This window comes from Calliopsis andreniformis, unplaced genomic scaffold, assembly GCF_051401765.1.
Source record: "Calliopsis andreniformis isolate RMS-2024a unplaced genomic scaffold, iyCalAndr_principal scaffold0156, whole genome shotgun sequence".
Lineage (NCBI taxonomy): Eukaryota > Metazoa > Arthropoda > Insecta > Hymenoptera > Andrenidae > Calliopsis > Calliopsis andreniformis.
This window is the reverse complement of record NW_027480565.1, coordinates 389,368-406,296: the sequence shown is the minus strand read 5'-3', so window position 1 is coordinate 406,296 and position 16,929 is coordinate 389,368.

Below are 16,929 nucleotides of genomic sequence, written 5' to 3'. Positions count from 1 at the left end.
GCTTATTATGGTTATTATTATAATTATTATGATTATTATGGTTATTATGATTATTATGGTTACTATGGCAAGTATAACGGTTATTATGATTATTTCAAAACTTATTATGTTTATTATTATGGTTACTATGATTATTATGGATCTTGGTATAATTATGATGAATATCATGATCATCATTAAGATCATTATGGTTATTCAGATTATTATGACTATTATGATTATTCTAGTTATTATGATTATTATGGTTATTATGGCTAGTATAAAGGTTATTATGATTATTTCAAAGCTTATTATGTTTATTATTATGATTACTCTGATTATTATATGTCTTAGTATAATTATGATGAATATTAACGTCATCATTAAGATCATTATGGTTATTACGATGATTATGGTTATTACGTTAATCATAATGATTATTAAGATTATTTCCATGACTATTCTGTTTATTATGATGATTACTATGATCATTATGGTTGCTAGTATGATTATTATGACCACCATTCAGATTATTATGACTATTGTGATTTTTATGGCTATTATGGCTATTATAATGATTATTACGATTATTTCCAAGTTCATTATGGTTATTATTACGACTATTCTGATTATTATGGCTATTATGACTATTATGGTTGTTATGGCTAGTATAAAGTATATTATGATTATTTCCGAACCTACTATGGTTATTATTATTATTATTATTACGGGTCTTGGTGTAATTATCATGGATATCATGGTCATCATTAAGATTATTATGGTTACTATGATTATTGTGATTGTTGCTATGATTTTAAGCATTACAATTACGATTATTATGATTATTGTAGTTATTATGATGATCACTATGGTTATTATGGTTGTTAGTATGATTATTCTGATCAACATTAAGGTTATTATGGCTATTATGATTTTTATGGTTATTATTGCTATTACAATGATAAGTATGATTATTTGCAATTTTATTATGGTTATTATTATGACTATTATGATTATTAGTGTTATTATGATTATTATGATTATTATGGCTAGTATAATGCTTATTATGATTATTTCCACGCTTATTATGGTTGTTATTATAATTATTATGATTATTATGGTTATTATGATTATTATGGTTACTGTGGCTAGTATAACGGTTATTATGATTATTTCAAACCTTATTATGTTTATTATCACGGTTACTATGTTTATTATAGATCTTGGTATAATTATGATGAATATCATGATCATCATTAAGATCATTATGGTTATTGCGATTATTATGACTATTATATCTATAATAATGATTATTAAGGTTATTTCCATGACTATTCTGTTTATTATTAGGACTCTTACGATTGTTGTAGCTATTATGATGACTACTATGATTATTATGGTTGTTAGTATGATTATTATGATCAAGATTCAAATTATTGTGGCTATTATGATTTTTATGGTTATTATTGCTATTATAGTGATTATTATGATTATTTCCAAGTTTATTATGGCTATTATTATGACTATTATGATTATTCTAGTTATTGTGATTATTATGGTTGTTATGGCTAGTATAAAGTATATTATGATTATTTCCGAACCTATTATGGTTATTATTATGATTATTATGATTATTACGGGTCTTGGTCTAATTATCATGGATATTATGATCATCATTATGATTATTATGGCTAGTATAATGCTTATTATGATTATTTCCAAGCTTATTATGGTTATTATTATAATTATTATGATTATTATGATTATTATGATTATTATGGTTACTATGGCTAGTATAACGGTTAGTATGATTATTTCAAACCTGATTATGTTTATTATCACGGTTACAATGTTTATTATGGATCTTGGTATAATTATGACGAATATCATGATCATCATTAAGATCATTATGGTTATTGCGATTATTATGACTATTATATCTATAATAATGATTATTAAGGTTATTTCCATGACTATTCTGTTTATTATTAGGACTCTTATGATTGTTGTAGTTATTATGATGACTACTATGATTATTATGGTTGTTAGTATGATTATTATGATCAAGATTCAAATTATTGTGGCTATTATGATTTTTATGGTTATTATTGCTATTATAGTGATTATTATGATTATTTCCAAGTTTATTATGGCTATTATTATGACTATTATGATTTTTCTAGTTATTGTGATTATAATGGTTATTATGGCTAGTATAAAGGTTATTATGATTATTTCAAAGTTTATTATGTTTATTATTATGATTACTCTGATTATTATATGTCTTAGTATAATTATGATGAATATTAACGTCATCATTAAGATCATTATGGGTATTACGATGATAATGGTTATTACGTCAATCATAATGATTATTAAGGTTATTTCCATGACTATTCTGTTTATTATGATGATTACTATGATCATTATGGTTGTTAGTATGACTATTATGACCACCATTCAGATTATTATGGCTATTGTTATTTTTATGGCTATTATGGCTATTATAATGATTATTACGATTATTTCCAAGTACACTATTGTTGTTATTACGACTATTATGATTATTATGGCTATTATGACTATTATAGTTGTTATGAGTAGTATAATGTGTACTATGATTATTTCCGAACCTATTATGGTTATTATTATGATTATTATGATCATTACGGATCTTGGTATAATTATCATGGATATTATGATCATCATTAAGATTATTATGGTTACTATGATTATTGTGATTATTGCTATGATTTTTAACACTACAATTACGATTATTATGATTATTGTAGTTATTACGATGATCACTATGATTATTATGGCTGTTAGTATGATTATTATGATCAACATTCGGATTATTATGGCTATTATGATTTTTATGGTTATTAATGCTATTATAATGATAAATATGATTATTTCCAAGTTTATTGTGGTTATTATTATGACTATTATGATTATTATTGGGTATTATGGTTATTATGATTATTCTGGCTGGTATAATGCTAATTATGATTATTTCCAAGCTTATTATGGTTATTATTATAATTATTATGATTATTATGGTTATTATGATTATTATGGTTACTATGGCTAGTATAACGGTCATGATGATTATTTCAAACCTTATTATGCTTATTATCATGGTTACTATGTTTATTATGGATCTTGGTATAGTTATGATGAATATCATGATCATCATTAAGATCATTATGGTTATTGCGATTTTTATGACTATTATATCTATAATAATGATTATTAAGGTTATTTCCATGACTATTCTGTTTATTATTACGACTCTTATGATTGTTGTAGTTATTATGATGACTACTATGATTATTATGGTTGTTAGTATGATTATTATGATCAAGATTCAAATTATTCTGGCTATTATGATTTTTACGGTTATTATTGCTATTATAATGATAAATATGATTATTTCCAAGTTTATTATGGTTATTATTATGACTATTATGATTATTATGATTATTATGATTATTATGGCTAGTATAATGCTTATTATGATTATTTCCAAGCTTATTATGGTTATTATTATAATTATTATGATTATTATGGTTATTATGATTATTATGGCTACTATGGCTAGTATAACGGTTATTATGGTTATTTCAAACCTTATTATGTTTATTTTTATGGTTACTATGATTATTATGGATCTTGGTATAATTATGATGAATATCATGATAATCATTAAGATCATTAAGGTTATTGCGATTATTATGACTATTATGATTATTCTAGTTATTATGATTATTATGGTTGTTATGGCTAGTATAAAGGTTATTATGACTATTTCAAAGCTTATTATGTTTATTATTATGATTACTCTGATTATTATATGTCTTAGTATAATTATGATGAATATTATGGTCATCATTAAGATCATTATGGTTATTACGATGATTATGGTTATTACGTTAATCATAATGATTATTAAGATTATTTCCATGATTATTCTGTTTATTATGATGATTTCTATGATCATTATGGTTGTTAGTATGATTATTATGATCACCATCCGGATTATTATGGCTATTATGATTATTACGGCTATTATGGCTATTATAATGATTATTACGATTATTTCCAAGTTCACTATTGTTATTATTACGACTATTATGATTATTATGGCTATTATGACTATTATAGTTGTTGTGGGTAGTATAATGTATATTATAATTATTCCCGAACCTATTATGGTTATTATTATGATTATTATGATTATTACGGGTCTTGGTATAATTATCATGGATATTATGATCATCATTAAGATTATTATGGTTACTATGATTATTGTGATTATTGCTATGCTTATTAACATTACAGTTACGATTATTATGATTATTGTAGTTAATATGATGATCACTATGATTATTATGGTTGTTAGTATGATTATTATGATCAACATTCAGGTTATTATGGCTATTTTGATTTTTATGGTTATTAATGCTATTATAATGATAAATATGATTATTTCCAAGTTTATTATGGTTATTATTATGACTATTATGATTATTATTGGGTATTATGGTTATTATGATTATTATGGTTGGTATAATGCTAATTATGATTATTTCCAAGCTTATTATTGTTATTATTATAATTATTATGATTATTATGGTTATTATGATTGTTATGGTTACTATGGCTAGTATAACGGTCATGATGATTATTTCAAACCTTATTATGTTTATTATCATGGTTACTATGTTTATTATGTATCTTGGTATAGTTATGATGAATATCATGATCATCATTAAGATCATTATGGTTATTGCGATTTTTATGACTATTATATCTATAATAATGATTATTAAGGTTATTTCCATGACTATTCTGTTTATTATTACGACTCTTATGATTGTTGTAGTTATTATGATGACTACTATGATTATTATGGTTGTTAGTATGATTATTATGATCAAGATTCAAATTATTCTGGCTATTATGTTTTTTGTGGTTATTATTGCTATTATAATGATAAATATGATTATTTCCAAGTTTATTATGGTTATTATTATGACTATTATGATTATTATGATTATTATGATTATTATGGCTAGTATAATGCTTATTATGATTATTTCCAAGCTTATTATGGTTATTATTATAATTATTATGATTATTATGGTTATTATGATTATTATGGCTACTATGGCTAGTATAACGGTTATTATGGTTATTTCAAACCTTATTATGTTTATTATTATGGTTACTATGATTATTATGGATCTTGGTATAATTATGATGAATATCATGATAATCATTAAGATCATTAAGGTTATTGCGATTATTATGACTATTATGATTATTCTAGTTATTATGATTATTATGGTTATTATGGCTAGTATAAAGGTTATTATGATTATTTCAAAGCTTATTATGTTTATTATTATGATTACTCTGATTATTATTTGTCTTAGTATAATTATGATGAGTATTATGGTCATCATTGAGATCATTATGGTTATTAAGATGACTATGGTTATTACGTTAATAATAATGATTATTAAGATTATTTCCATGACTATTCTGTTTATTATGATGATTACTATGATCATTATGGTTGTTAGTATGATTATTATGGCCACCATTCAGATTATTATGGCTATTGTGATTTTTATGGCTATTATGGCTATTATAATGATTATTACGATTATTTCCAAGTTCACTATTGTTATTATTACGACTATTATGATTATTATGGCTATTATGACTATTATAGTTGTTGTGGGTAGTATAATGTATATTATAATTATTTCCGAACCTATTATGGTTATTATTATGATTATTATTATTATTACGGATCTTGGTATAATTATCATGGATATTATGATCATCATTAAGATTATTATGGTTACTATGATTATTGTGATTATTGCTATGCTTATTAACATTACAGTTACGATTATTATGATTATTGTAGTTATTATGATGATCACTATGATTATTATGGTTGTTAGTATGATTATTATGATCAACATTCAGGTTATTATGGCTATTTTGATTTTTATGGTTATTAATGCTATTATAATGATAAATATGATTATTTCCAAGTTTATTGTGGTTATTATTATGACTATTATGATTATTATTGGGTATTATGGTTATTATGATTATTATGGCTGGTATAATGCTAATTATGATTATTTCCAAGCTTATTATGGTTATTATTATAATTATTATGATTATTATGGTTATTATGATTATTATGGTTACTATGGCTAGTATAACGGTCATGATGATTATTTCAAACCTTATTATGTTTATTATCATGGTTACTATGTTTATTATGGATCTTCGTATAGTTATGATGAATATCATGATCATCATTAAGATCATTATGGTTATTGCGATTTTTATGACTATTATATCTATAATAATGATTATTAAGGTTATTTCCATGACTATTCTGTTTATTATTACGACTCTTATGATTGTTGTAGTTATTATGATGACTACGATGATTATTATGGTTGTTAGTATGATTATTATGATCAGCATTCAGGTTATTATGGCTATTTTGATTTTTATGGTTATTAATGCTATTATAATGATAAATATGATTATTTCCAAGTTTATTGTGGTTATTATTATGACTATTATGATTATTATTGGGTATTATGGTTATTATGATTATTATGGCTGGTATAATGCTAATTATGATTATTTCCAAGCTTATTATGGTTATTATTATAATTATTACGATTATTATGGTTATTATGATTGTTATGGCTACTATGGCTACCATAACGGTTATTATGATTATTTCAAAGCTTATTACGTTTATTATTATGGTTACTATGATTATTATGAATCTTGGTATAATTATGATGAATATCATGATCATAATTAAGATCATTATGGTTATTGCGATTATTATGACTATTATATCTATAATAATGATTATTAAGGTTACTTCCATGACTATTCTGTTTATTATTAGAACTCTTATGATTGTTGTAGTTATTATGATGACTACTATGATTATTATGGTTGTTAGTATGATTATTATGATCAAGATTCAAATTATTATGGCTATTATGATTTTTATGGTTATTATTGCTATTATAGTGATTATTATGATTATTTCCAAGTTTATTATGGCTATTATTATGACTATCATGATTATTCTAGTTATTGTGATTATTATGGTTATTATGGCTAGTATAAAGGTTATTATGACTATTTCAAAGCTTATTATGTTTATTATTATGATTACTCTGATTATTATATGTCTTAGTATAATTATGATGAATATTATGGTCATCATTAAGATCATTATGGTTATTAAGATGATTATGGTTATTACGTTAATAATAATGATTATTAAGATTATTTCCATGACTATTCTGTTTATTATGATGATTACTATGATCATTATGGTTGTTAGTATGATTATTATGGCCACCATTCAGATTATTATGGCTATTGTGATTTTTATGGCTATTATGGCTATTATAATGATTATTACGATTATTTCCAAGTTCACTATTGTTATTATTACGACTATTATGATTATTATGGCTATTATGACTATTATAGTTGTTGTGGGTAGTATAATGTATATTATAATTAATTCCGAACCTATTATGGTTATTATTATGATTATTATTATTATTACGGATCTTGGTATAATTATCATGGATATTATGATCATCATTAAGATTATTATGGTTACTATGATTATTGTGATTATTGCTATGCTTATTAACATTACAGTTACGATTATTATGATTATTGTAGTTAATATGATGATCACTATGATTATTGTGGTTGTTAGTATGATTATTATGATCAACATTCAGGTTATTATGGCTATTTTGATTTTTATGGTTATTAATGCTATTATAATGATAAATATGATTATTTCCAAGTTTATTGTGGTTATTATTATGACTATTATGATTATTATTGGGTATTATGGTTATTATGATTATTATGGCTGGTATAATGCTAATTATGATTATTTCCAAGCTTATTATGGTTATTATTATAATTATTATGTTTATTATGGTTATTATGATTATTATGGTTACTATGGCTAGTATAACGGTCATGATGATTATTTCAAACCTTATTATGTTTATTATCATGGTTACTATGTTTATTATGTATCTTGGTATAGTTATGATGAATATCATGATCATCATTAAGATCATTATGGTTATTCCGATTATTATGACTATTATGATTATTCTAGTTATTATGATTATTATGGTTATTATGGCTAGTATAAAGGTTATTAAGATTATTTCAAAGCTTATTATGTTTATTATTATGATTACTCTGATTATTATATGGCTTAGTATAATTATGATGAATATTAACGTCATCATTAAGATCATTATGGTTATTACGATGATTATGGTTATTACGTCAATCATAATGATTATTAAGATTATTTCCATGACTATTCTGTTTATTATGATGATTACTATGATCATTATGGTTGTTAGTATGTTTATTATGACCACCATTCAGATTATTATGGCTATTGTGATTTTTATGGCTATTATGGCTATTATAATGATTATTACGATTATTTCCAAGTTCATTATGGTTATTATTACGACTATTATGATTATTATGGCTATTATGACTATTATGGTTGTTATGACTAGTATAAAGCATATTATGATTATTTCCGAACCTATTATGGTTATTATTATGATTATTATGATTATTACGGGTCTTGGTATAATTATCATGGATATTATGATCATCATTAAGATTATTATGGTTACTGTGATTATTGTGATTATTGCTATGCTTATTAACATTATAGTTACGATTATTATGATTATTGTAGTTATTATGATGATCACTATGATTATTATGGCTGTTAGTATGATTATTATGATCAACATTCAGATTCTTATGGCTATTATGATTTTTATGGTTATTATTGCTATTATAATGATAAATATGACTCTTTCCAAGTTTATTATGGTTATTATTATGACTATTATGATTATTATAATTATTATGATTATTATGATTATTATGGCTAGTATAATGCTTATTATGATTATTTCCAAGCTTATTATGGTTATTATTATAATTATTATGATTATTATGGTTATTATGATTATTATGGCTACTATGGCTAGCATAACGGTTATTATGATTATTTCAAAGCTTATTACGTTTATTATTATGGTTACTATGATTATTATGGATCTTGGTATAATTATGATGAATATCATGATCATCATTAAGATCATTATGGTTATTCCGGTTATTATGACTATTATGATTATTCTAGTTATTATGATTATTATGGTTATTATGGCTAGTATAAAGGTTATTAAGATTATTTCAAAGCTTATTATGTTTATTATTATGATTACTCTGATTATTATATGTCTTAGTATAATTATGATGAATATTAACGTCATCATTAAGATCATTATGGTTATTACGATGATTATGGTTATTACGTCAATCATAATGATTATTAAGATTATTTCCATGACTATTCTGTTTATTATGATGATTACTATGATCATTATGGTTGTTAGTATGATTATTATGATCACCATTCTGATTAATATGTCTATTGTGATTTTTATGGCTATTATGGCTATTATAATGATTATTACGATTATTTCCAAGTTCATTATGGTTATTATTACGACTATTATGATTATTATGGCTATTATGACTATTATGGTTGTTATGGCTTGTATAAAGTATATTATGATTATTTCCGAACCTATTATGGTTATTATTATGATTATTATGCTTATTACGGGTCTTGGTATAATTATCATGGATATTATGATCGTCATTATGATTATTATGGTTACTATGATTATTGTGATTATTGCTATGATTTTTAACATTACAATTACGATTATTATGATTATTGTAGTTATTATGATGATCACTATGATTATTATGGCTGTTAGTATGATTATTATGATCAACATTCAGATTATTATGGCTATTATGATTTTTATGGTTATTATTGCTATTATAATGATGAATATGATTATTTCCAAGTTTATTATGGTTATTATTATGACTATTATGACTATTATATTTATTATGATTATTATGATTATTATGGCTAGTATAATGTATATTATGATTATTTCCGAACCTATTATGGTTATTATTAAGATTATTATGATTATTACGGAGCTTGGTATAATTATCATGGATATTATGATCATCATTAAGATTATTATGGTTACTATGATTATTGTGATTATTGCTATGCTTATTAACATTACAATTACGATTTTTATGATTATTGTAGTTATTATGATGATCACTATGATTATTATGGCTGTTAGTATGATTATTATGATCAACATTCAGATTATTATGGCTATTATGATTTTTATGATTATTTTTGCTATTATAATGATAAATACGATTATTTCCAAGTTTATAATGGTTATTATTATGACTATTATGATTATTATAGTTATTATGATTATTACGACTATTATGGCTATTATGTCTATAATAATGATTATTAAGATTATTTCCATGATTATTCTGTTTATTATTACGAGTGTTATGATTATTATAGTTAGTATAATTATTACTATGATTATTTTGATGAATGTAGTTATTATGACGATTACTATGATTATAATGGTTGTTAGTATGATTATTATGACGAAAATTCAAATTATTATGGCTATTTGGTTTTTATTGTTATTAATGCTATTATAATTATTATTATGATTCTTTCCTAGTTTATTATGGTTATTATTATGACTATTATGATTATTCTAGTTATTATGATTGTTATGGATATTATGGCTAGTATAATGGTTATTATGATTATTTCCAAGCTTATTGTGGTTATTATTATGTTTACTATGATTATTTTGGATCTTGGTAAAATTATGATGAATATCATGATCATCATTAAGATCATTATGGTTATTGCGATTATTATGACTATTATATCTATAATAATGATTATTAAGGTTATTTCCATGATTATTCTGTTTATTATTAGGACTCTTATGATTGTTGGAATTATTATGATTATTACTATGATTATTATGGTTGTTAGTATGATTGTTATGATCAAGATTCAAATTATTATGGCTATTATGATTTTTATGGATATTATGGCTAGTATAATGGTTATTATGATTATTTCCAAGCTTATTGTGGTTATTATTATGTTTACTATGAGTATTATGGATCTTGGTATAATTATGATGAATATCATGGTCATCATTAAGATCATTATGGTTATTCCGATTATTATGGCTATTATGATTATTCTAGTTATTATGATTATTATGGTTATTATGGCTAGTATAAACGTTATTATGATTATTGCAAAGCCTATTATGTTTATTATTATGATTACGCTGATTTTTGTGTCTTAGTATAATTATGATGAATATTAACGTCATCATTAAGATCATTATGGTTATTACGATCATTATGGTTATTACGTTAATCATAATGATTATGGTTATTACGTTAATCATAATGATTATTAAGATTATTTCCATGACTATTCTGTTTATTATGATGATTACTATGATCATTATGGTTGTTAGTATGATTATTATGACCACCATTCAGATTATTATGTCTATTGTGATTTTTATGGTTATTATGGCTATTATAATGATTATTACGATTATTTCCTAGTTCATTATGGTTATTATTACGACTATTATGATGATTATGGCTATTATGACTATTATGGTTGTTATGGCTAGTATAAAGTATATTATGATTATTTCCGAACCTATTATGGTTATTATTATGATTATTATGATTATTACGGGTCTTGGTATAATTATCATGGATATTATGATCGTCATTAAGATTATTATGGTTACTATGATTATTGTGATTATTGCTATGATTTTTAACATTACAATTACGATTATTATGATTATTGTAGTTATTACGATGATCACTATGATTATTATGGCTGTTAGTATGATTATTATGATCAACATTCGGATTATTATGGCTATTATGATTTTTATGGTTATTATTGCTATTATAATGATAAATATGATTATTTCCAAGTTTATTATGGTTATTATTATGACTATTATGACTATTATATTTATTATGATTATTATGATTATTATGGCTAGTATAATGCTTATTATGATTATTTCCAAGCTTATTATGGTTATTATTATAATTATTATGATTATTATGGTTATTATTATTATAATGGTTACTATGGCTAGTATAACGGTTATTATGATTATTTCAAAGCTTATTATGTTTATTATTGTGGTTACTATGATTATTATACGTCTTAGTATAATTATGATGAATATTATGGTCATCATTAAGATCATTATGGTTATTACGATTTTTATGGCTATTATGTCTATAATAATGATTATTAAGTTTATTTACACGACTATTCTGTTTATTATGATGATTACTATGATCATTATGGTTATTAGTATGACTATTCTGATCACCATTCAGGTTATTATGGTTACTGTGATTTTATGGCTATTATGGCTATTATAATGATTATTACGACTATTTCCAAGTCCATTATGGTTATTATTACGACTATTATGATTATTATGGCTATTATGACTATTATGGTTGTTATGGCTAGTATAATGTTTATTATGATTATTTCCAAGCCTATTATAGTTATTTTTATGATTATTATGATTATTCCGGATCTTGGTATAATTATGATGGATATTATGCTCATCATTAAGATTATTACGGCTACTATGATTATCAGGGTTGTTATGGCTATAATAATGATTATTAAGAATATTTCCATGATTAGTCTGTTTATTATTACGACTGTTATGATTATTATAGTTAGTATAATTATTACTATGATTATTTTGATGAATGTAGTTATTATGACGATTACTATGATTATAATGGTTGTTAGTATGATTATTATGATGAAAATTCAAATTATTATGTCTATTTGGATTTTTATTGTTATTAATGCTATTATAATTATTATTATGAATCTTTCCTAGTTTATTATGGTTATTATTATGACTATTATGATTATTCTAGTTATTATGATTGTTATGGATGTTATGGCTAGTATAATGGTTATTATGATTATTTCCAAGCTTATTATGGTTATTATTATGATTACTATGATTATTATGAGTCTTGGTATAATTATGACGAATATTATGATCATCATTAAGATCATTACGGTTATTACGATTATTATGATTATTATGTCTATAATAATGGTTACTAAGATTATTTCCATGATTATTCCGTTTATTATTACGACTGTCCTGATTATTGTAGTTATTACGATGATTACTATGATTATTATGGATGTTAGTATGATTATGACGATCACCATTCAGATTATTATGGCTATTATTATTTTTATAGTTAGAATGGCTATTACAATGATTATTATGATTATATCCAAGTTCATTATGGTTATTATTATGACTATTATGATTATTAAAGCTATTATTACTATTATGGCTGTTATGGCTAGTATAATGTTTATTATGATTATTTTAATGCCTAGTATGGATATTATTATGATTATTATGATTACTACGGCTCTCTGTATAATTACCATGGATATTATGATCATAACTAAGATTATTATGGTTACTCTGATTATTGTGCTTATTGCTATGATTATTAACATTACAATTACGATTATTATGATTATTGTAGTTATTATGATGATCACTATGATTATTATGGTTGTTAGTATGATTGATATGATCAAGATTCAAATTATTATGGCTATTATGATTTTTATGGTTATTATTGCTATTATAGTGATTGTTATGATTATTTCCAAGTTTATTGTGGTTATTATTATGACTATTATGATTATTGTAGTTATTATGATTATTATGATTATTATGGCTAGTCTAATGCTTATTATGATTATTTCCAAGCTTATTATGGTGATTATTATAATTATTATGATTATTATGGTTATTTTGATTATTATGGTTACTATGGCAAGTATAACGGTTATTATGATTACTTCAAAGCTTATTATGTTTATTATTATGGTTACTATGATTATTATGGATCTTGGTATAATTATGATGAATATCATGGTCATCATTAAGATCATTATGGTTACTCCGATTATTATGACTATTATGATTATTCTAGTTATTATGATTAATATGGTTATTATGGCTAGTATAAACGTTATTATGATTATTGCAAAGCCTATTATGTTTATTATTATGATTACTCTGATTATTATATGTCTTGGTATAATTATGATGAATATTAACGTCATCATTAAGATCATTATGGTTATTACGATGATTATGGTTATTACGTTAATCATAATGATTATTAAGATTATTTCCATGACTATTCTGTTTATTATGATGATTACTATGATCATTATGGTTGTTAGTATGATTATTATGACCACCATTCTGATTATTATGTCTATTGTGATTTTTATGCCTATTATGGCTATTATAATGATTATTACGATTATTTCCAAGTTCATTATGGTTATTATTACGACTATTATGATTATTATGGCTATTATGACTATTATGGTTGTTATGGCTAGTATAAAGTATATTATGATTATTTCCGAACCTATTATGGTTATTATTATGATTATTATGATTATTACGGGTCTTGGTATAATTATCATGGATATTATGATCATCATTAAGATTATTATGGTTACTATGATTATTGTGATTATTGCTATGATTTTTAGTATTACAATTACGATTATTATGATTACTGTAATTATTATGATGATCACTATGATTATTATGGCTGTTAGTATGGTTATTATGATCAACATTAAGGTTGTTATGGCTATTATGATTTTTATGGCTATTATGGCTATTATAATGATTATAACGATTATTTCCAAGTCCATTATGGTTATTATTACGTCTATTATGATTATTATGGCTATTATGACTATTATGGTTGTTATAGCTAGTATAATGTTTATTATGATTATTTCCAAGCCTATTATAGTTATTTTTATGATTATTATGATTATTCCGGATTTTGGTATAATTATGATGGATATTATGCTCATCATTAAGATTATTACGGCTACTATGATTATCAGGGTTATTATGGCTATAATAATGATTATTAAGAATATTTCCATGATTATTCTGTTTATTATTACGACTGTTATGATTATTATAGTTAGTATAATTATTACTATGATTATTTTGATGAATGTAGTTATTATGACGATTACTATGATTATAATGGTTGTTAGTATGATTATTATGATGAAAATTCAAATTATTATGGCTATTTGGTTTTTATTGTTATTAATGCTATTATAATTATTATTATGAATCTTTCCTAGTTTATTATGGTTATTATTATGACTATTATGATTATTCTAGTTATTATGATTGTTATGGATATTACGGCTAGTATAATGGTTATTATGATTATTTCCAAGCTTATTATGGTTATTATTATGTTTACTATGATTATTTTGGATCTTGGTAAAATTATGATGAATATCATGATCATCATTAAGATCATTATGGTTATTGCGATTATTATGACTATTATATCTATAATAATGATTATTAAGGTTATTTCCATGATTATTCTGTTTATTATTAGGACTCTTATGATTGTTGCAGTTATTATGATGATTACTATGATTATTATGGTTGTTAGTATGATTGTTATGATCAAGATTCAAATTATTATGGCTATTATGATTTTTATGGTTATTATTGCTATTATAGTGATTGTTATGATTATTTCCAAGTTTATTGTGGTTATTATTATGACTATTATGATTATTCTAGTTATTGTGATTATTATGGGTATTATGGCTAGTATAAAGGATATTATGATTATTTCAAAGCTTATTATGTTTATTATTACGGCTACTATGATTATTATGAGTCTTGGTATAATTATGACGAATATTATGATCATCATTAAGATCATTACGGTTATTACTTTTATTATGATTATTATGTCTATAATAATGGTTACTAAGATTATTTCCATGATTATTCCGTTTATTATTACGACTGTCCTGATTATTGTAGTTATTACGATGATTACTATGATTATTATGGATGTTAGTATGATTATGACGATCACCATTCAGATTATTATGGCTATTATGATTTTTATAGTTAGAATGGCTATTACAATGATTATTATGATTATATCCAAGTTCATTATGGTTATTATTATGACTATTATGATTATTAAAGCTATTATTACTATTATGGCTGTTATGGCTAGTATAATGTTTATTATGATTATTTTAATGCCTATTATGGATATTATTATGATTCTTATGATTACTACGGGTCTTGGTATAATTATCATGGATATTATGATCATAATTAAGATTATTATGGTTACTATGGTTATTGTGATTATTGCTCTGATTATTAACATTACAATTACGATTATTATGATTATTGTAGTTATTATGATGGTCACTATGATTATTATGGTTGTTAGTATGATTATTATGGTTGTTAGTATGATTATTATGATCAATATTCAGATTATTATGGCTATTATGATTTTTATGGTTATTATTGCTATTATAATGATAAATATGATTATTTCCAAGTTTATTATGGTTATTATTATGACTATTATGATTATTATTGTTATTATGATTATTATGATCATTATGGCTAGTCTAATGCTTATTACGATTATTACCAAGCTTATTATGGTTATTATTATAATTATTATGATTATTATGGTTATTATGATTATTATGGTTACTATGGCAAGTATAACGGCTATTATGATTATTTCAAAGCCTATTATGTTTATTATTATGGTTACTATGATTATTATGGATCTTGGTATAATTATGATGAATATCATGATCATCATTAAGATCATTATGGTTATTCCGATTATTATGACTATTATGATTATTCTAGTTATTATGATTATTATGGTTATTATGGCTAGTATAAAGGTTATTAAGAT